We start from the raw sequence: 24495 nt of genomic DNA on the forward strand, positions 1-24495 counted from the left end.
TAGTATTCCCTGATAATTTCTTGCATTTCTGAGGGATCGGTGTAATAATTCCATTTTCATTCATGATTTTATCTATTTGGGTCATCTCCCTTTTCTTTTTGAGAACCCTGGCTAGAGGTTTATCAGTTTTGTTTATTTTTTTCAAAAAACCAACTCTTGGTTTCATTGATATGCTCTACAGATTTTTTAGATTCTATATTGTTCATTTCTGCTCTGATCTTTATTATTTCTCTTCAGCTGGGTTTGGGGTGTCTTTGCTGTTCTGCTTCTATTTCCTTTAGGTGTGCTGTTAGATTTTGAATTTGGGATTTTTCTTGTTTCTTGAGATAGGCCTGGATTGCAATGTATTTTCCTCTTGGGACTGCATTTACTGCATCCCAAAGCATTTGAATTGTTGTATTTTCATTTTCATTTGTCTCCATATATTTTTAAATTTCTTCTCTAATTGCCTTGTTGACCCATTATTTGGTAGGGTGTTCTTTAACCTCCATGCTTTTGGAGGTTTTCCAGACTTTTTCCGGTAGTTGATTTCAAGTTTCATAAGCATTGTGGTCTGAAAGTGTGCATGGTATGATCTCAATTCTTTTATACTTATGAAGGGCTGTTTTGTGAGCCAGTATGTCATCTATCTTGAAGAATGTTCCATGTGCACTCGAGAAGAAAGTATATTCTGTTGCTTTGGGATGCAGAGTTCTAAATATATATGTCAAGTCCATCTGATCCAATGTATTATTCAGAGTCCTTGTTTCTTTATTGATCCTGTGTCTAGATGATCTATCCATTGTTGTAAGTGGAGTATTAAAGTCCCCTGCAATTACCACATTCTTATCAATAAGGTTGCTTACGTTTGTATTTGTTTTATATATTTGGGGGCTCCCGTATTTGGCACATAGACATAATTGTTAGTTCTTCCTGATGGATAGACCCTGTGATTATTATATAATGGCCTTCTTCATCTCCTGTTACAGCCTTTAATTTGAAGCCTAGTTCGTCTGATATAAGTATGGCTACTCCAGCTTTCTTTTGACTTCCAGTAGCATGATAGATAGTTCTCCATCTCCTCACTTTCAATCTGAAGGTGTCCTCAGGTCTAAAACGAGTCTCTTGTAGACAGCAAATAGATGGGTCTTGTTGTTTTTTTTTTATCCATTCTGATACCCTATGTCTTTTGGTTGGAGCATTTAGTCCATTTGCATTCAGCATTATTATTGAAATATATGGGTTTGGAGTCATTGTGATGTCTGTAGGTTTCATGCTTGTAGTGATGTCTCTGGTACTTTGTGGTCCTTGCAACAGTTCACTCACAGAATCCCCCTTAGGACCTCTTGTAGGGCTGGTTTAGTGGTGATGAATTCCTTCAGTTTTTGTTTGTTTGGGAAGACCTTTATCTCTCCTTCTATTCTAAATTACAAACTTGCTGAATAAAGAATTCTCAGCTGCATATGTTTTCTGTTCATCACATTGAAGATACCCTACAATTCCTTTCTGGCCTTCCAAGTTTCTGTAGATAGGTCTGCCACTAGTCTTATGGGTCTCCCTTTGTAGATTAGAGCCTGTTTATCCCTAGCTGCTTTCAGAATTTTCTCTTTATCCTTGTATTGTGCCAGTTTCACTGTGATATGTCACACAGAAGATTGATTGAAATTACGTCTGAAGGGAGTTCTCTGTGCCTCTTGGATTTCAATGCCTTTTTCCTTCCCCAGATCAGGAAAGATCTCAGCTATGATTTGTTCAAGTACACCTTCAGCCCCTTTCTCTCTCTCTTCCTCTTCTGGAATTCCTACTATATGGATATTGTTCAGTTTGATTGCATTACTGAGTTCTCTAATTCTCCCCTCATACTCTTGGATTTTTTATCTTTCTTTTTCTCATCTTCCTCTTCTTCCATAATTTTCTCTTCTAATTCACGTATTCTCTCCTCTGCCTCTTCAACTCGTGTTGTGGTCGCCTCCATTTTATTTTGCACCTCACTTATAGCATTTTTGGCTCCTCATGACTATTTCTTAGTCCCCTGATCTCTGTAGCAATAGATTCTCTGCTGTCCTCTATACTTTTTTCAAGCCCAGTGATTAATTTTATGACTATTATTCTAAATTCTTGTTTTGTTATATTGCTTAAATCGTTTTTGATCAATTCGTTAGCTGTTGCTACTTCCTGGAGTTTCTTTTGAGGAGAATTCTTCCATTTCATCATTTTTGATAGTCCCTGGAGTGGTGCAGAACAGCAGGGCTCTTCCCCTGTGTGGTCTGGAGTAACTTGTGTTGGTGGGCAGGACTGCAGTCACACCTGATGTCTGCCCCCAGCCCACCACTGGGGCCACAGTCAGACTGGTGTGTGTACCTTCTCTTCCTCTCTCCAGGGGCAGGACTCACTGTGGAGTGGTGTGGCCCCTGTCTGGGCTACTTGCACACTGCCAGGCTTGTGGTGCTGCTTTAATGGGATCTGGCGTATTAGCCGGGGTGGATCTGCAAGGTGCACAGGGGTGGGAGGGGCAGGCTCAGCTTGTTTTGCTGTTGGTGGTCCCCTGCGGGAGGGGCCCTGCAGCACTGGGAGGGAGGCCGACCCGTTGGAGGGATGGATCCACAGAAGCACAGCGTTGGGTGTTTGCACGGTGCAAGCAAGTTCCCTGATGGGAACTGGTTCCCTTTGGGATCTCAGCTGGGGGATAGGAGAGGGAGATGGTGCTGGCCAGTGCCTTTGTTCCCCACCGAGCTGATCTCTGTCTTCTGGGGCTCAACACCTCTCCCTCCTGGTGTCCTCTCACCCTCCTGCTCTCTGAGCAGAGCTGTTGACTTATAACATTCCAGATGTTAAGTACCGCTGGCTGTCAACACACACTCTGTCCGGTCCCTCTGCTTTTGCAAGCCAGACTCGGGGGCTCTGCCTTGCTGGGCGGGCTGCCCCTCACCACCCTAGCTCCCTTCTGCCAGTCCGTGTAGCATGCACCCCCTCTCTGCCTTCCTACCCTCTTCTGTGGGCCTCTTGTCTATGCTTGGCTCCAGAGAGTCTGTCCTGCTAGTCTTCTGGTGGTTTTCTGGGTTATTTGGGCAGGTGTGGTTGGAATCTAAGTGATTAGCAGGACGAGGTAAGCCCAGCATCCTCCTATGCTGCCATCTTCCAGTCTCTCTGCACATATCCATCTTCTAATATAAAACTCTAAAAGCAGGAGTGTTTGACTGTAACCCTTGCACATATTTTGTTTTTAAGTTATCCTTTTTTTTTTCCCAGCTAAAACTCCAAAGTAAATCACAGGGTGAACCTCAATGCACATGTAAAGCTTTTACTTATTTAATGTGTGTCAATGAGAGTAATTTTGTTGTCTTAAAGATGTTAAAAACTGAAATCAAGGGCTTGAAAATACAGTTGTAGGTAATATCTGTTATTGCTCTATTTTGGTTTGATTGTACCATATGTGGATCATCTTGATTGACACAGATTTGTAGTTGCAAAGATAACTTTTTTCCCAGACGTTACCTTGCAATTTCAGGATAATCTTTCAAGGCCTGGTGGATAAGTAGATGGTGGGAAATATTTAAGTTGAAGCACTGTTATCATAAATATAAAATGAGGAAAAGAAAACCCAAAAGTGGTAATACTCTACAATAAAGTGTTGTTCATTTGTTATTTATCCGTTTGCACTTTTATTCTGACATGTGGAACTACTGAGAAAATGCATCTGAGCCTCACTAATGGGGCTTGATAACAGGTACATTTGGTTGAATAATATACTCACTTATACTGATTTACAATAATGAATAGGCTCAGAGGCCTAAATTTTTTTTTTTAATGGGGAAACACAGTACTGAACTGTACTTTCTTAATTCATGGTAAGATTTACAAGAAATTCAAGTATGTGCACAGAAATCGCTGGAAATGCTTTAATAGCTGCACGCGATGAGTTAACCCTGAAGAACACATTGATGTGTTAGTGATTCTGAAGGGTTGCAACTTAATACAAAATATATTTGCTATGGATGTTGTCTCTCATCATAACTTTTAAAGAGTTAAAATATATTAAAATTTTTTTAAATTATAAGTAATTGGTTATAGAGCCCCCCAAACACCACCACAGGACTTGTTTACATTTTGAAAACAATTAAACATTGATTCTAAAACATGAATCAATGTGTGATGCTAAAAATTTTAAAATTACTATTGGCTATTAAAGTTGTGGCTGCATTGGTTTGTTGCTGGCAGATATTTTGACAGATGTACTTTGCTTATCCTCTGTCAGACTCTGAATGGAGAACACATATAAAAAGAAGTACAATATTTTAGGTTTGATACTTTCATGCTATATTGTTTAATTTTTATCAGGAAAATCTGGAATAATCTGGATTTACACGACCAACTACTATGGGGATTAAAACTCATTCCGAGGCCAAAGTGGTAACACCAATGCAAAAATGCCTTTCTTCATTCCTAAAAATGTTTGCATTCCTGTGTGTATGTGGGCACCAAGAATGTAAATGGAGATTTAGTACAGTCAAAAGGTGAAAGCATTTCTTACACTTGTCGGAATGGCTAAGATAAAAAACACAAGAAATAACAAGTGTTGGTGAGGATGTGGCAAAAAAGAAACGCTGTGCACTTCTGGTGTGAAGGCAAATTGGTGAAGCCACTGTAGAAAGCAGCATGGAGGTTCCTCAAAAATTTAAAAATCGAAACACCATATGATCCAATAATTCCACTACTGGGTATTTATCCAAAGAAAACAAAAACACTAATTCAAAGAGATGTATGTACGTCTATGCTTACTGCGTTATAAGTTACAATAGCTAAAGTATGGAAGCAACCTAAGTGTCCACTGATAAACAAATGGAGAAGGGATATGTGGTATATACACAATGGGATATCACCCAGCCACAAAAAGAATGAGATATTGCCATTTGTGAAAACATGGATGGACCCAGTGGATATTATGCTAAATGAAGTAATTCAGATTGAGAAAGACAAATACCATATAATTCCACTCATATGTGGAATCTAACAACATAACAAATGAATAAACAAACAAACAAAATGCAGAATCACACCTATGAATACAAAGAACAAACTGATGGTTGCCAGAGGGAAAGGGATAACAAGATGGGTAAAATAATTGAAAGGGAGTGGGAGACACAGACTTCCAGTTATGGAATAATAAGTTAAGGGAGTAAAAGACACAGCATAGGGAAGAGAGGCAATGATACTGTAATAGCATTGTATGGTGACAGATGGTAGCTACACTTGTGAATATAGCACAATATATAGAGGAGTCACATAATTATGTTGTACACCTAAAACTAATGTAACATTGTGTGTTAACCATTCTCAAATACAAATTAAAAGTATTATACAGGTATGAAAATAAGTATGTTGGCCAAGACTAATAGTATCTCTCTTTTGAATGTGTTTGTAAAGAAATTAGCCTTTCAACAAGCCTTGAATATGTACCATTTTGTTCTTTTTCCCCTCCTTTAACTGTGTAAATTATCAGCCTCTGCAATTACTCTTTCAACATGTCATGTATCTGTCCCCTATGTTCATTCTCCTTGTAAGCCATATAGTCCCGGCTATCTGTGTGCATTACTGCAAAATACGGTCTCTGTGCTTCTAAAAATTCTGCCTCTTTTCTCCAGATTAATCGTCAAAATGATTTTATATTGTCAAACCTTTTATCGAAAAATACTACAAGGATTCCACATTTCTTCCATGATAAGTTCCAAACAATTCAGCATGAAATTCACAACATACAATGCACATACACACAGCTTTTCAATCTAATCCGCTCATTCCTAGTGTAAGCCCCACTACTGTATATATGCCAGTCTCCTTACTGTTTCAACTATCCTTTCTTGTTATTTAAAAATTCTTGAGTTTGCTTAAGATTTAGAAAGACCTATCCTTCCTCATTTTAACAGAATTTTCCTATTCTTTAAAAACATTTTAATATTTATTCATTTTTGAGAGCTAGAGAGACAGAGCACAAGCAGGCAAAGGGCAGAGGGAGAGGGAGATACAGAATCTGAAGCAGGCTCCAGGCTCTGAGCTGTCAGCACAGAGCTGGATGTGGGGCTTGAACTCACGGATGGCAACATCATGACCTCAGACTAAGTCGGAAGCTTAACTGACTGAGCCACCCAGGTGCCCCCAGAATTTTACTATTCTTGATAGTAATAAGGAATTATCATGTCATTGTGATAATATTTTGTTTTCCATTTATTTTATTATTTTATTTTATTTTATTTTATTTTATTTTATTTTATTTTATTTTATTTTATTTTATTTAAAAACATTTTTTTTAACGTTTATTTATTTTTTTGAGACAGAGAGAGACAGAGCATGAACAGGGGAGGGTCAGGGAGAGAGGGAGACACAGAATCTGAAACATGCTCCAGGCTCTGAGCAGTCAGCACAGGGCCCGACGCGGGGCTCGAACTCACGTACCGCGAGATCGTGACCTGAGCCGAAGTCGGACACCCAACCGACTGAGCCACCCAGGCGCCCCTATTTTATTTTATTTTAATTCTTTTATTTTTTCTTTTGAAGGGTGTGGTGATTTCACCTGAGAAGTAACTTTTGCTTTGTTGATTTTGCTTCCCTGTTTCTTTTCAAGCTTCTTCTATTTTTTAAAATATTTTTTAAATGTTTATTGAGAGACAGAGAGACAGAGAGAGACAGAGAGAGACAGCAGGGGGTGGGGTAGAAAGGGAGGGAGAGGGAGAGAGAAAATCCCAAGCAGGGGCTTGAACCCACAAACCATGAGATCATGACCTAAGTAAAATCAAGAGTCAGATGCTTAGCCGGCTGAGACACCCAGGCACCTCATAAACTTATTGTATTTTCATTTCATGATATAGGACATACAGTAGTCCATAAACAGCAATAGCAGGGCATTAGCTAGATGATGTGAGAGAAACTGAAGCTGGTCATATTGGCTAAAACTTATCTAAAAATGATGACCTTGTAATTTACTGACACATACCATTTGCTTGCCCTAACAATGTTCAATTACTTACTTCCCTGTAATTCATTTGTTTAACAAGTATGTATTGTGCATTGTTCTGGGTGCTAATGACATAATGGTGAACAAAGGAGAGCAAGTCCCCTAGTCTCCCCGAGTGTACCTTCTAGTGGGGCAGAAAGGCACTAATCTGCAATAGCCCAAGCGAATATGACAAGGGATAAAAAAGCACTGTATCAGCCTACAATAGGGCACTGACCTAGGGAGAAAACTCTGGGAACTTTTCTTGAAGGAGTGATCTTGCACGAACTCAAAGAGGGGACGGAGGAGTATTCTAGCAGTGGGAACAGCACGGTTAAAGATCTTGCAGTAGAAGGGAACATGCTGGTTCAGAACATGAAAGAAGAGCAGAGTGACTGAAAAAGAGAAGGCAAATGTGAAGGAAAAAGTAAGGGAAATGTAATGGAAGATGAAGCTGGAGAGATAAAGCTGGAGGCAACTGCCAGACTTGTGTTAAGCCCACATAATGAGATTTCTTATTACCTTAAGAGCACAGGGAAGCCAAAGACAGGCTTTAATCTGGGGGAATGATATATGCAGGACAAGACTTAATACTAATTGGTGATTAAGAATATATAATTTGCAGGTTTAAAGCACAGACAATAAGAGTAAACCCTTGGGAATTGTTAAGCGGCCCATTAAACGCTATGCTATTTTGTTTATATAAAGCACTTTAAGTTATAATTCAAAAGCATATTCTATGTGCTGACATTTGAAGACTATATGATGTCTGATTAAACGGCAACTAGAGTCCTTTTATAAATAATCCATAAAGACTAGGAATGACCCAATGTTTTTATTTTTTTAATCTTTATTTTTTGAGAGAGAGACAGAGTGTGAGCAGGGGAGGAGCAGAGACAGAGGGAGACACAGAATCTGAAGCAGGCTCCAGGCCCTGAGCTGGCAGCCCAGAGCCCGATGCGGGGCTTGAACTCACGAACCATGAGATCATGACCTGAGCCGAAAGTTGGACACTCAACAGACTGAGCCACCCAGGTGCCCCGACCCAATGTTTTTAAATTAAAACAGTGGAACTGAAGAAGTGACCAAAATGTTTATGTAATAGGAATTTGATGTATCCAAGGATTCCTAAGCAACTTTACCCGTGTGCTCCTGGTTTGCTCCCAGCTGAGGTTAGAAATGACTTGAAATTGTTACCACCTGACAGCTGCTGACATATTTGAAATTAATCAACTCTCTCCTTAGCTATTAGAGCAGGTGTCTATATAGTAAGCCAACATCCTAATTGCTACCAATTGGTTTTTTCTTTAGCAAAGTCAGTAAAAAGGTCAGAGATCAAGTTGTCTAATCACATAAATAAGAAATGGAAAAGACCACCTTAAGCACTTTTCCTCTTCCCTTGAGACCAGAACAAATTTGTTTCCTATCATTTTTCCTTAAGTGTTTTGCCCAGTCTGATTTAAATGTATCAAATCATATGAATTCTTTGCTTTCCTCATAAAACCTCTAAACCACTTTACTTTTTTTCCTCACTTGTTTTCTTCTTTGCTACCTTAGTAAACATCTTAAAGAATTCCTGTTTTTTCTCTGTATTCCCAGGATTCAGAGAGTAAACTGAGATGTTCACTTAAGTCACGAAGAAGGAATGAGCTGGAAAACAACTGCCTAATTACCTCAGTGGGTGGTCCTTGTATAAAGGAATAAAATGTATCAGAAGGCAGGGATTTTAGTAACTATGAGCTATCCATAATACCATACCATAGTCCTAAAGATGATTTGCTATTACGATGAAATATTATTGAAAACAAAAAATCACCATAATTTGTAAATAAAATACGTTAAAGGATGGAGGGAAAATAGGAATCTGTGATCTGAAATATTTTATTTGTTTTATTTTTTAAGGCTGAGTAGAGTGAATGCAGTTTATGCCTGTAACAAATACTCAACAACCAGACCTTGAGATGTAGGTAGTTGAAAGGAGTTATCATCTGTGCTATAGACTGAATGCTTGTATCCTCCCCAAATTGGTATGTTAAATCCTAACTCCCACTGTGATGGTATTTGGAGGTGGGGCCTTTGTATAGTAATTAGGTCAAGAGGGCAGAGCCCTCATAAATGGGATTAGTGCCCTTATAAATGAGACCCCAGAGAGCTTCGTTCCCCATTCCCATTCTACCTTGTGAGAACACAGGGAGAACACTGCTGTCTGTGTGAACCAGGAAACAAGCTCTTACTAGACACCAAATGTGCTGGTGCCTTGATGTTGGACTTTCCAGCCTCCAGAACAATTAGAAATGAGTATCTGTTGCTTATAAGCCATCCAGTCTATGGTATTCTATTCCAGCAGCCCAAATAGACTAAGACAACATGTGTTTGGAATTATCAGAAAAGCATTTCTACTGGTAAGTTCTTTTTTACATTATCAGAAAATATCTTTTAAAGGTATTCTTTTCATGTCCTCATAATATGACCTTATAATATTTCTTATTTCACAATGTAGGGAAGTGAAATTAAGTAGTGTAGTAAGTGAGAAGCAAAAATAAAACCCCTCAATCAGAATTGAGGGGTTTTATTTTTCAGAGCCTACTTATTTCCCCATTACCATCTGTTAGGTTTTTCCTTTTATAGTGTATTTTTGTTTTTTAATCATATATGAGGGCCAAGTGGACTGTTTCTGAGTTATGACAAAGAAATCTTGTAGTTGTGGGGGTAGTGGTAAGGAGGGGAAAAACCTTGTGTTGAACAAAGCATTTAACAGTTTGGTGTTTCACACATGGAGAAACCATCTTGAGGTCATCTAACACCTGTTTTTCCAGATTCGGATATATCTGGCTTACATAAACTCCTTTATTCTCCTTTTTGAGTGAAGGATTTTACTGCTAATTAGCCATAGGGAAACAGAATGTCAATAGCAGAAATAATGTGGGAAATTAATAAAACTCATGATGTGTGATCCCTGATCGTTATCTTGTAACTTCTTTATAGAATTTAATAGTAATTCTAAACAGATATTAATTGTGAATCTTCCAGAAAAATGAGAGAGAGGAAAATTTAAGAACTGATAATTTTCTACAGAAATTACTCATAGACCCTGGGGTTTCCCAATTGCTCACTTGTTGGAAGAAGACTTACAGAAAACATCAGACAATGACTTTATAACCAGGCCATAAAATGGAAAGTCTACATTATTATTCTTTTGATTTAGGCTTTATCAGCATGACTCTACTAAAATTTATCTTCCACAGGGTGTCTGGCACATGGTGTGACCTCTTAATCTGTTTGTAGAATGAATTGTTTGGAAGCCAAACTCAGTTAATCGATAGAAACTGCAGGTCATTGAAGTGTAAGGGTAACTAGGAGGTACATCAAAGATAATGTGAACAATTAGGTCTTTCATTGGTAAAATGTATTGCTTATCTTCCATTACTGGGAGCACCATGACTTTCATTCAGATATCCCACACCCTCATGCAGCTAATGAAGATTTTATGTTGTTTCTTTCCCAAGTTTGATTTTTTTTTACTTTCTGTAATTTATTTTTATAATTTACATCCAAGTTAGTTAGCACATGGTGCAACAGTGATTTCAAGAGCAGAGTCCTTAAGCCCCTTACCCATATGCACACTTTGATTTTGAAATTTTCCTTGATCTGGAATAATTTTTAAAAAAAATAAATAGTTCTATAAAAGTTAAAAATGAAGATTTGGTTCTTTATTCACACAGACTATTGTTATTGCTCTTGTGCCAACTGGTCAAGTAACTACTGTAGGGCAGACCAGTATGCTAAGTATTAGGAATGGGACTGTGTTTTCCAAGCATTTGCTGAACAATTAATAACACTAACGCTAAAAAAAAATGTATAATTCCTATGGGCTGTGAAACTCAGTCATCTCTTCATAATTGTATGTATTTTAATACTTTATAAATCTGAATCCAATCAGGAAATAAAACCATACAGTAATTTGAGCAGGAAGAGTTTAATATAAAGAATTATTAGATATGACAGGGGATTGGAAAAACAAGGGGTTGCCTACTAAGAATTAAGGGGAACTCTAACAAATCTGGAAATGGAACATACAAGGAACAGTCAGCACCCTAGAGCTGAGATAAGGTATCCACAGAAGAGTCTCCCTTCCCCAAAGCCTGAGATCCAGAGTTTGTTGGAGAGAAAATAATACTGACTCACCGAAAGGGTAGTTGTTATGGTGGAACTTGCAGGAAATCTGTCCTTCAGGACTTGCCAACACTCACTCTTTTGGTGATTATCTAGGAAAAGCTATTCTTGGAGAGCTGTGTCATCAGAGGCACTGTCTTATGAAACCACCCAGGGGTATGGTGGGGAAGCTTTTGATACCTGAGTGGTACTGATTACTGCACTGCAGAAGCCTAGTGCTGAAGAAGCTACCTATTTAATTTTTTTTTTTTTTTTTTTTTTTTTTTTTAGTGTTTGTTTTTGGGAGAGAGAGACAGAGTCTGAGCAGGAGAGGGGCAAAGAGAGAGAGAGAGAGAGAGAGAGAGAGAGAGAGAGACAGAGACAGAGAGAGACAGAGAGAGAGAGAGAATCCAAAACAGGCTCCAGGCTTTGAGCTGTCAGCACAGTGCCCAATGCGGGGCTCCAACTTGGAAATAGCAAGATCATGATCTGAGCTGAAGTCGGACACTCAACTGACTGATCCACCCAGGAGCCCTGAAGCTACCTATTTTCAAATGTAGGTTTTATTATTCAGGTATGGTGAGGTCAATGGATCAGGAGATGATTGCTATTGAAAAGAAAGTTACATTCACACATCCCAAGAGGAGGGGGCATGCCATCGGGGGAAGCACCAGTGTCAGCTGAGAGGCAAAGAGAGTGAGAAGAAAATGTGGCAAGAAACTTTATTGTTTCGGAGGGAAGAAAAAGGCAATTCAGTGTAAGCAGGCTTATGATTGTTTAGTTTGAATAATTTCAGTAGCTTCTGGGGCATAGGAACTGTCTCTAGTAGTCTGGTACCTGACTCAGGGACGACTGGGGCAAGAGGAGAGTGACTCAGAGTATGAGAACCCGGTAAAGGGAAATCCTTAGGGATTAGGCTCTGGATTGGTCAGTATGCTTATGAAAGAAGCTCTTGCAGGCAAGTTGTTTGCTTTCTATAGACATTAGCTAACACTGGGAAGGGCAATCCCTCCAGTGTCAGCAAGGCTCCAGTGTGTCAAAGCATCAGAATAGAAAATAAAAGAATGGTTAATATACAACCCCCACTGCAGAAGGTGTGCATTAGGGAAGCTTTCTGCACTGTCAGAAGCAGACGATGGAGAGGCCGCCCTCACTGTAGTAACCAGGTACTAGAGGAGCTGTGCATTTATAAAGTCTTCCAAGACAGCACAATGGAAAACTAATCCTGCAATATCTTTCCAGCCCCCTTTACTGACAAAGCTTAACATCAATACAAGTAGAATCTTGTTAAAAGTAGAATATTTAAAGGGTTCATCTACATTTTTGCAGAACAGGTAATAAAATGTGGATTTGGAGCTAAAAGGCAATCTGTTGATTTTGATAACTGAATGTCTCTATTCAAGTCAATTCAACACGTTGTTTTGAAATCTCACCCAGTGTATCAAAATGGAGTTAGAATCAATCTCAGGTTGGGCTGAGATAGTTGGTCCTTTATACCCTTGCATTATTCTGTCACTGGATATGGTTGCCTAAGAAGTGTCAAAACTGAGGCAGTGCCTGACATATAATAGGTGCTTGAGAAAAATGTTTTAAATTTGTGATTATTATTAATATTATCATTTTTTTATAACTCAATGGGATTCTTGCTGTGTCCCATTATACCCTTTGGGAACCAGTACTTCTAAGCCTGTGATGGGCAGAACTGCAAGCCCAGGTAGCACAGACTCCCAAGTGGGTCACTGGAAGTAACGATAAGTCATTTTGTTGTTGTTGAATTCATCTATTCTTTCTATTGGGAGTAGAGTGTCACATAAAGGTCTTTGATGTAAAGTGTATACTTCTTTATTGCATCCTAGAGGATGGTGCCCCATTTTCATAATGTGTCATCTTCAAACTGCCACTTTAGCTATGACTTTAAGAAGCTGTTCTACTGTTCTGTCAGGTCAGTAGATTTTGGATGGTGTAGAATGTAATACAGTCCTCACTCCTGGTTCCACTCTGGCATCTTCTTTGCTCTAAAATGTGTTCCCTTCTCTGATGTCATATTCATGTGGGGCCTTGGGCAAGTAAATCCTGTAGGCAAGACAGAAAAGAACATACCAGAGTTCCTGTTTCTTCCCATCAGAGAGAATTTCTGGTTGTTCCCTTCAGGGCAGAAGAGGTCCAATGTAGTCATCTTGACTCTCACTATCCTGTTATATAACCCTTGAGGGATTACCCTAAATAAGGAACCCAACATTATTAGTTTCTCTTTCTGGGGACTATGCATAAGTTTCATCTCTATCTCAATGGCAACATTACAGTCAGGTGGAATGAAAAGGCTTAACTACAAATGGACAAATCATTTTGTCTGCTGAGTTGTTTTGTACTTCTTCTCTGGTGGATACTCCCTGTAGGTATGAGGGTGTGATACACGGATCTTCATACTTGATTCCCATTTCTATATGTACATTCATACATCTCTATTCCAGAATTTCTGTCTCTGACACTGCTCTTTTTCTTTCTAGGCCCCTGACTAGCCAGGCAAACCATTGTCCCTGTCAATGATTTCATGTATATTCTAAACTAAAGCCACTTCTTGTTTCACACAAAGTAGATGATCAGGTGCACTGCACAAAGTTCTGTCCATTGGGAGGATCCCAACACACTTTATATGTTTTAAATCCATTTGAATATACTAGTTCATAAGCACCAGAAATAAAGTTACATAAACTTCAGACTGGATCCCATGGAGAGCTTTCTCTTGCTCTGAGCCTCATGAATTTGGCATTTCAGATTTATTTGAAATAGCCCCCATTGGATTCTGCTTTCAGTTAACCAAGTAGGCAAACAATTTAAATCAGTCCCAATTCTATATGTTAGCACTCTGAATGGCAACCCTTAAGGGCACTAATACCAATAAATTCAGTCCAACTTAAAATTAGAATCTTCCATATTCATTCCAGCACCCTCAGGATCAAGTTCCTCCCACATTTCTCCAGCTTTACTAGTATTGTGCAAACTTGAAACTGAATATTTGTAGAAGTAAGCATGAAGTTATGGCCCATGATATGTCAGCTTGCAATTATGGAATTGCCATAGCATCGTAGTTCTTAACTGAGGATAATTCTGCTACTACTTTCTTCCCCAGGATTGATGAGATACTTTGGGTTGTCACAACTAGAGAGGTAGGTGTTAGTAGCATCAAGTAAGTAGAGGTCAGGGATGCTGCTAAACATCCTGTAATACACATGGCAGCTTCAACACAAACCCACAAAATTATCTGGCCAAAATATCAATAGTGCTTGCTGGTGGGAATGCAAACTGGTGCAGACACTCTGGAGAACAGTATGGAGATTCCTCAAAAAACTACAAATAGAACTGCCCTATGGCCCAGCAATTGCACTACTAGGTATTTACCCAGAGGATACAAAAATGCACATTCATAGGGATACATACACCCCGGTGTTTATAGCAGCATTATCAACAAGAGCCAAATTATGGAGAAAACCCAAATGTCCACCCACTAATGAATGGATAAACAAGATGTGGTATATATATGCAAGGGAATATTACTCAGCCATCAAAAAAATTAAATCTTGGCATTTGCAATGACGTGGATAGAGCTAGAATGTATTATGCTAAGTGAAATAAGTCAGTCAGAGAAAGAAAAATATCCTACGATTTCATTCACATGTGGAATTTAAGAAACAAAACAGATTACCATATGGAGGAGAAAAGAGACAAAAGGAAAATAAACTATAAGACACTCTTAATGATAGGAAGCAAACTGAGGGTTGATGAAGAAGGTGGTGGGAGCGGGAAGATGGGCTAGATGGGTGATAGGTATTAAGAAGGGTACTTGTGATGAGCACTGGGTGTTGTAGGTAAGTGATGAATCACTGAATTCTACTTCTGAAACTAAAATTGCACCATATATTAACCAACTAAAATATAAAAAGAGAGTCAATAGTGCTGACGTTGAGAAACCTGCTAGACTCAGAGAAGTGGTTATGCTGGAGTAAAGAAAACCCACTATGGGAAGAGACAGATGATGTACTTTTAGCAAAAGATGGGTTCATTGATGGCTCTGTAACCCAGAGATGACAGAAAGAAAAGCAATTAAAGAACTAGGCTCTCTAATGGCAATGGGGATGATACAACCCAATTAATGGTTATTACCCAGTTCCTGAATGTATACTTAGAATAGAGTAGAAGTACTTAGTAGTTGGTACAAAGCCACATTTGGGTTTGTACATATGTGGGTTAAGAGCTATCATTATTCTGGGTTAAGAGCTATCATTATTCTGTATTTCTATAGCCATCCACTTCCCTTTACAAATCAGTTTGCTCACCTGAAAAATCTAGATAACTAGTAGGGTATAATGATGTTCCTAGTTAGAAAAGAATCAACATTCAGCAACTATTATAGGGATGTAAGTAACTAAAATTTCCCACTAAAAATTTCAAAACGTTTCCCTTGAATTAGTAGAAATCATCAGCAGTAATGTAGCTTCACTATTTTTCCTTGTTCATAATGATTTGGATCTCTCATTTGGATGGATCCAGAAAAGTAAAGAGTTTGTTCTGTATTAGGTACAAATATGTCAAAATAACACAAGAGAACAATAGTGGAAATGACGACAAAAATGAACTTGGGCTCTGCTTATGCATCTACCAAAACATAAAATATGTTTCCTTTGTTTCCTCTCTTTAAGTGCAGACTGGAAACACAAGCTTATATTTCCAATCTAAGTCACTTAGGTGCTATCTAGAGAGTTAAAGATTCAAAATTTTATACATACAAGTGGTTTAAAGTTTTATTATATGAATAAAGAAATTGAATCTCAGGAAACTGAAATTACTTCCCCAAGGTCAAACAGTGTTTTAATTGGCTGTTACCCAGTATTTTAGTTTAGATTTCTGTGTTCCCATTTAATGCTATTGCCATGAAATAACAAAACTTGAACTCCTGGGATAGTCAAAATAATTTTAGTTAATTAAAAATCATGCTATGTAATTCTATTTTAAATGAACTTTATTTACTTGGGTCTAAACATATTTTTAGCCCCAAATGAAGACATCCATATTAAATATATCTTTATTAGAATACCCAGTTTATTTGACATCCCTAAAAGACTCATTTTGTTTCTAATGTAATTTCCAACTTTCAGCATAAGACCATGAGAATCTAAGGATTGATATCTAGGATTTATTTCCATTATTACTGATACTGTACATGCTCTTGATAAATTGCTTTGTTCTTTGTGCTTCTGTTTCCATACTAATAACTCTGCCTTTGTTCTCCACCTCATCTCAGTGGGATGCAGATGGATAAAAGCACAAAAGAGTTGTTGTTGTGAAGACAAAGTGGTAAGAGAAAAAGGTTTTAAATAGAAGTTTCCTGGTGTATAATTTAAGAGTAACAGCATTGGGATACACAGTGACTAAGTATGTTTGAGCCAGATACTTGGTGGAGAAGAGGTAAAGGAAGAATAAAGAATAATAGAGTGTGTTGGAGAATTTCGAAGTCCTAGGGCTTATGTTACAATTCTTGTTTTCTACTTAGAAAGAGAATTACTTCCGTATGTGGCTATTTGTCTTCAATTCTCATCCAACTCAGGAAAGACAAAATATTATTCTTTGAGTCTCACTGTACAAAGAAAATCAAGATGTGAATGTTAAAAATATAATTTCATAGATAATGTCTAAAAGTGACTTCATATTATAAATTTAAATCCTAAAATATAAGTAAAACAAATATTCTCATTTTTATCATAAACTTTTTTCTAATACCATCCAAAATACTGTGGACTGGGACTTCAAATAGGATGAAGAAGCTCAGTAAAACCTATTATCTCACTTATTATAAGGTTGTATGTCAAAAGCTTTCTCTATTCTAGCTAATGCAGTTTAACTTATACTTTACATCTTATGCTATATTAGCTCTAAATTTCTTCCTGTGTTACTGTTTCATTTTCCTTTGATAAATGTTTATCATTTCCTGAACCAAATATATATTCATCTATTCAACAAATACTTATTGAATACCTTTAAGTCACAAAATTAACTCCTAAGGATCAGAAGAGAATGGTTCCCGACTTTAAGAATCTGACCGTATTAAATAGCACAAGTAAACTAAATGCACTTGGTTCAGCAGTAAAATCTATGCAATCAGGCAGGTGAATGGAAACTCAAAACCATTTACTAAATTTTTATTTTCAAATATCCAGTTACTTTATCTAAAGAAAATATTTCACTCAAAATATTCAAAATCAGAATGACAAAACATCATTTAAGGAAATTCTATATTTTATTTTCCTCATAAAATATAAATACTGAATATTTATCTAGTTTTGAAAATCATTAATCCCATTCCTCAAATAAATTAAATTGAAAACTCTTATTTCATTTGTATTAAAATGTTTCTATTGAAAGAGTTATTATTTTAAAAATCACTTATGTTACTTTGTATGTATCCTATTGTGACTGATTAAATTTTGTGACAGAAGAGACTTAAATCTTTGTAAACTCATTGATACGTTTTATAGCTGAACATATTGCCTATTGTAGAGAACATTTCATGTGCACTTAAAAGAATGTTTATTCCACAACTTGAGGAGTATATGGTCAAAGTGATTGATAGTAGTATCAACATAGTCTGTTGGTTAGGTAATTAGTTATTGTACAATAATTTACTCAGATGGTTGTTAAAAGCTCTAAATATGATTTTGGGTTAGTCATTGTCTACCTTTAGTTCTGTCATATTTTGCTTTATTTTTGTAAAGAATGAACCCTTCTATCATTTTACATTCATTCTCTCTGTTATTCATATTTCAGGTACATCTTTTACAGACAAATGTAATTGAGTATTTTTTTTTATTTATTTCTTTTTTGAATATTAGTTCTCACGTTTGAATCCAGTCTAACAAACAGATCAATTTGTCTAATGTACTTGAAGTTCAAAAAAGAGTGTAGAGAGACTGGGAAAGAAAAATATTTGAAAAAAATGATATTGTCTCATAGATCACAGTTTCTCTATTTGTTCATTTTGTAAACACTTTTCCCCCTCTCTTCTTCATATTAGACAGTTGCTATTGATTTTCTCTTCCTGTTTACTGCCCTTCCATTCTGTTCTCTCCAATATAATCCCAAGACCACACAATGGATTTTTAAATTTCAGATACTGTAATTTTTAGTTCTAGAATTTCTAATTTGAGTCTTTTTAAACCAGTTCCAATTTATCCTCTGAGATTCCTCTCTGGTGCATTTCACATGATAATTTTCTTTAAGCTAGTCACTGAACATATTTATTAGCTGTTTTAAAGTCCAGGTCTGCTAATTCTAATATCTTAGTGATCTCATGGTCTGGATCTATTGAATGGCTTTTATCCTAATTGTGGGTCACTTGTTTTTCTGTTTCTTTGCACAAATCTTTCTTACTGTACACTGCACATTGTGGGTGACATATTGTACAGATAGTGGATACTGTTATACTCCTCTGAAAACTGGTAATTAATCTCCTGGCATGGGGTTAAATTACTGACTGATGCCTTGATTTTACATTTTGTTAGAAAGGGTCAGTTTGTGTTTTGCCTTAAGGAAAATTCTTAGTTCTAAGGCATAGAACTATGTGAGGGTGTGGGTCTTCCTAGGTTTTAACAGAACCCACTAAACTAGTACATTTCAAATTTCAAAATCTAACTCCCGTATAGTGACCAGCCTTCGAAGTTCTACTCAACATTTTCTGCTTTACAGCTTTTGTTCCCTGCATGATTTCTTGTAGTCTTTCATATTCACGCAGTTAAAAGTTCAGCCAAGGATATAAGGGAGTTATATGCAAATTTACAGGTTTCTATGTTTATGTCTTTCTCCTTTCCTGAGTTAATCTCAATTTTCAGCGATCTGGTAACCCCAAACTCTATGCCTCTGACACTATACCTCAACCCAATAACAATGCAGCTTTCTGTTTGATCCCTAAAGTTTTCTTCAACGTTGTGGCCTATGTAAGGCTCAAGAAAAACACAACAATGACAACAACAGTAACAAAAATATATAAGCATAGAACTCACCTAGTAAAATTCTTTTTTTCAAGGGTCAACTTCTCTCCAGTTTCTGCCTGGTTTGTGTCAGTTTCCTGTGACTTCAAAATCTATTTTTTAATACCATTTGTCCATATTTAAGTGCTATTTTCAGAAGAGTTAGTTCTATCTAAGCCATTAGATATTATCGAAAATGACAGGTGAGTTTTGGAACTGTATTCCTTGGAGACATACTGGGTCCCAGGTAGTTGCAAACAATGATAGAGAAGTTAGGCCAGTAGAGAAGCTCATCTTTCTATTGCCGTTTCAAAAAGCCAGTCTCTTTTTTTATGTCTCATTTTATTCATCATTGTTTTTCCTTGTAGGATTTTGTTTGGAAAATAAAATCTGCTGAGGGTAATTTGGGGAATCACTAAAGTAAGGCCATTTACTCAACAGATTTTGAGGAATATAATGACATGTGGTGCACCAGACTTTGAATTTTAATTTTACTCAATGACTAATGATAAGGTTTACTGTAAAATTTTTAGTACCTTAATATATACCATTTTTAAAAATATGCCAGGCTTCTTTATTCATACATTTATGAAACTGAAATGAGTAGCACTCCTAGGTAGAAAAAAGTAACTTTTTATTTCAACATTTTACCATATTTAAGTTTTTGGCCATCAAAATTTTTGACTAAAAATAATTTTTTAAAGTTTATTTATATAATTCAAGGGAGAGAGACGGCATACACAGAAGACAGAGGAAGAGAGAGGGAGAGAGAGGGAGAGAGAGGGAGAGAGAGGGAGAGAGAGGGAGAGGGAGAGGGAGAGGGAGAGGGAGAGAGAGAGAGAGAGAGAGAGAGAGAGAGAGAGAGAGAGAAAGAGAGAGAATCCTAATCAGGCTCCATGCCATCAGCACAGAGCCCAACTTGGCACTCAGTCTCACAAACTGTGACATCATGACCTGAGCTGAAATCAAGAGTCACACACTGAACTGAGTCACCCAGGTACCCCTGACTGAAATTGTTAAATAGACTCCTCTCATTCCTGATTTCTAGTAATAGGGATAATTGAAGTATTTTGAATCTCCAGTCATTATGGAATAAGTCCAATAAATATTTTATTATATAATCACTTTAAGCATAATTACATAAGATACCAGTAAATACTATGTAGAAAACTTTGCTATTTAACTTTAAAGAGTGACATAGATGAATGTATCTAATTGCTTTTTCCAAATATTTGACAATCAACTATAATATTCTTATTTGCTTCTGAGACAGAGCATTCTTTTATATAATTCTATATACAATTTTACATAGCTTTTATAAAATTTCATAAAGTACTTTTTATCAGGAGTTTCTATAAATGAAAAAGATGAAGTTATTTCCAAATAAATGTAATTTTAACTTCTTAGTATAAAAATTAGCATGTTAGTTTCAATTTGAATGATAATTTTATAACACTTGTCTGTATTCCACCTGAAGGAAAAAATATGAAAGGGTACATTATTTGCCATCATTAGACAAAAATTTGTCTGAAATTTTAAGGAATCCTGGGAAGGATTCAGAGGAATCCCTCTGAACTCTGTTTCACCAAGTTGTTTAAAAATCTCTATTAGTGATTCACTTCTTTAAGATTTATTTTACATTGAAATAGCCTGGAAAAGTTTCTGTGTAATTATTTATGCCTTTATGAGTCATTATTACTCCTTTTAGCTAATATAAATAAAATATGAGTTAGAAAAACAGGACCACAGATAAGATCTTAGGAAGAAATCTTGCAAAGTAAAGGTTTTAGTTTTATAGAAGGTTGGAAGGGAGGTATTGTATGCCTAGACCAAGAGGAAAGTAAAGGATGAACAATTAGAAGCAGAGAGAGGAGAAATGGGATACTGAAAAATTGGGAGAGAGACTGAAAAAAGTCAAAGGTAGCCTAATTCTAAATTTGAAAGTTGCTAAAAGAGTAGATCTTGTATGAACAGACCTTCCTCCAAAGAAGGCATACATATGGCCAACAAACACACGAAAAGATGCTCAGCATCACTAATCATCAGGGAAATGCAAATAAAAACCACAAGGAGATACCACCTCACACCTGTCTGAATGGCTAAAATCAAAAACACAAGAAACAACAGTTTTGGCAAGGATGTAGAGAAAAATGGAACACTCACGCACTGTCGGTGGGAATGCAAACTGGTGCAGCCACTATGAAATAGAATATGGAGGTTCCTCAAAAAGGTAAAAATAGAACTACTCTACTATCCAGCAATTGCACTACTGGGTATTTACAAAAACATGAATTCAAAGGGATACATTCACTCCTTTGTTTATTGCATCATTATTTGCAACAGCCAAATTATGGGAGCAGCCCAAATGTCTATTGATAGATGGATGAATGGATGGAGATATATAACATTTAAAATATATATTTTAACATATATATATTTAAACATATATATATGTTTAACATATAAATATAAACATATAAATATATATATATTTAAACATATATATATAACATTTAAAATATATATATATTTTAATTTTCTTTAATTTTTTAATTTTTTTTTAGAGAGAGAGAGAGCGAGCGAGCAGGGGAAGGGGAGGGAGAGAAGGAGACACAGAATCTGAAGTGGGCTCTAGGCTCCAAGCTATCATCACAAAGCCTGAACCATAAGATCGTGACCTGAGCCATAGTTGGATGCCAAAATGACTGAGCCATCCAGATGCCCCTATAAAGAGTATATATTACACACACACATATATATATACTATTTATAATATATATAGTATTTGTTTATAATTTTATTATATATAATAACCTAAGTATATGTAATAATATACTATATATGTGTATGTATGTGTGTGTGTATATATACACATATTATTCAGCTATAAAAAAAATGAAATCTTACCATCTGAAACAACATGGATGGAAATAAATGATAAAAGCCATAGGATTTCACTCATATGCAGAATTTAAGAAGCAAAACAAAGTAAAAAAAAAAAAAAAGAGGGACAAACCAAAAACAGACTCTTAACTATAGAGAACAAACAGTTGGTTACCAGAGGGGAGGTGGGTGAAGAGATGGTGAAATAGGTAAGGGGGATTAAGATTATACTTATCTTGATGAACACTAGGTGATGTGTGGAACTACTGAATCAGTATATTGTATATTGTACACTTTATAAACTGTATGTTAACTATACTGGAATTAAAATAATAAAAATTAAAGAGTAGATCTTGAATGTTCTTATCACAAGAAACAAAATTTTAACTATATGTGGTGATGGGTATTAACTTAGGGTGATCACTTCACAATATATACAAATATCAAATTATTATGTTGTACACCTGAAACTAATATGTCAGTCAAACCTCAATTAAAAAAAAAAGATAGCATAATTCTGTCCTTAAATGTAATCCCTTAGTTACTTCAACTAAACATAAAGAGAAATCATTTCATCTAACTTTGTCAATTTATATGTAATTTAAAATGAGACCAGTTAGTTTACACAAATTTTCTCAGGTTGAAATAGCTAGATACCGTAAGACACAGGACCAGTCACAGGTGACCAGTCTACTTGTTCTCATTTCAATTCACTTCACTACATTACAAAGTAAACAACTCAACCTGGTTTTCTTTAAATATGCTATTTTACAAGAAATGATTTTATACCAATATTGACTATAAACTTATTATGGAGAACATATTGTAATTGACCAAATGAGACTGAACAAAAATTGCAATATAGTTGGCTAGAGGTGAATTTAATCATCAAGATTAAATAGTTGAAACCTAACACACTAACAGGAAATTAAAGAATAGAAAAAAAATGTTGAGGATTTGTATGAACATTCCCAATTTCCCTTGGAATTATCTTGTCCTCAGAACAGTGTCTTATTCCCCTTCATTTTTTCCTATAGTGCTTATTCAGCATTAAGCCAAGAATTATGTTTGTATAGTAATATATCATCAAGACCAATGGATACCCATTTATTTAAAGTTACATAAATACATACCTAAATACATTTTTCCAACTTTAAATTCTAAAACCGCTTCCCCTAAGGGATTCATAATGGTGCAGAATTACTCAGAGTACACACCTAGATTAAAAGACAAACCACACATTCCATAGAGTCTAAATCGAAGAGTGTCTCATCATAATATCACTCCTGAATGTTGTTTTAGAAACTTCTGCCAGATCCGAGGTCTGGAACTTGTTACACATACAAGCATGATAAATAAGAAAAAAATAAACAAGTGAGATGAATTTTTAACCACGGCAAGGAACAAAAACTGCCAGCACAATTTCAACCCAAGAAGCACTGAAAGGCTCTTTTATGTCTAACCACCATCTAGGGGAAGGGAGGCAGAGGTAGAGGATGGAATAAATGCATCTTTGGGTCAGTTGCAAACATTAGCTTTTTTGGATAACTTATGCTTTTGTGGTGATGTGACCTGAGAAAACAGATTGACTCTAAATTCTGTAAACAGTCTTTTCTTTCAGAACACAGTGCTTATTCTACAAGGGCATTTTTCCATCATCATTTATTTGAACCAATTTTTTATCTTATAAACATCAGTAACAGAAAAGATGCTTATGTTTGGGTGGCTCAGTTGGTTAAGTGTTGGAGTCCTGATTTGGGTCAGGTCATGATCTCAATGTCTTATGATCAAGCCCCACATTGGTCTCTGAGCTGGGAGCTGGGTGTGGAGCCTCCTTAAGATTTTCTCCCTCCCTCTCCCTCTCCCCCTCTTCCCCTGCTCATTAAAAAAAAAAAAAAAAAAGGATGCTTGTGGATGTAGCCATGAAAAATAATCAGTTTGAGGAAGAGTGACATAATTATTTAAGGAAGGATCTGTCTCTTCCTGAGTACTACTTCCATGAGCCCTGTTAGGCAAAGATAGACTTTGGGCCTCTTACAAGGGTGATGTGTGTTAAGATTGATTAAAACATACAAATGAACAAACAAACCACTAAATATCTCTCCATAATAAAGCTATAATAATTCATGATTTCCCAAAGCTGCTCATAAAGAGAATGACATTGCCTGGGGACCTGAAGTAGTTGGAATTGGTGAGAAGCACAGGTAAGTGGAAGGTCCAGCAACATGGTAGGGAGGTGGGGCCTAAGAAAAAGAGTGAGCTGTGAGATAGTCACAGCTATGGATGTGGCACAAATATTTAGGACACACATGTCCAATTTCTAGTGTAAGTGTGGTAGATAGTTGTGTGCTATGCTTTGTGCATTTAAAAGTAACCACTTGGGGCGCCTGGGTGGCTTGGTCGGTTAAGCGTCCGACTTCAGCTCAGGTCATGATCTCACGGTCCGTGGGTTTGAGCCCCGCGTCAGGCTCTGTG

This window comes from Prionailurus bengalensis, chromosome A2, assembly GCF_016509475.1.
Source record: "Prionailurus bengalensis isolate Pbe53 chromosome A2, Fcat_Pben_1.1_paternal_pri, whole genome shotgun sequence".
Lineage (NCBI taxonomy): Eukaryota > Metazoa > Chordata > Mammalia > Carnivora > Felidae > Prionailurus > Prionailurus bengalensis.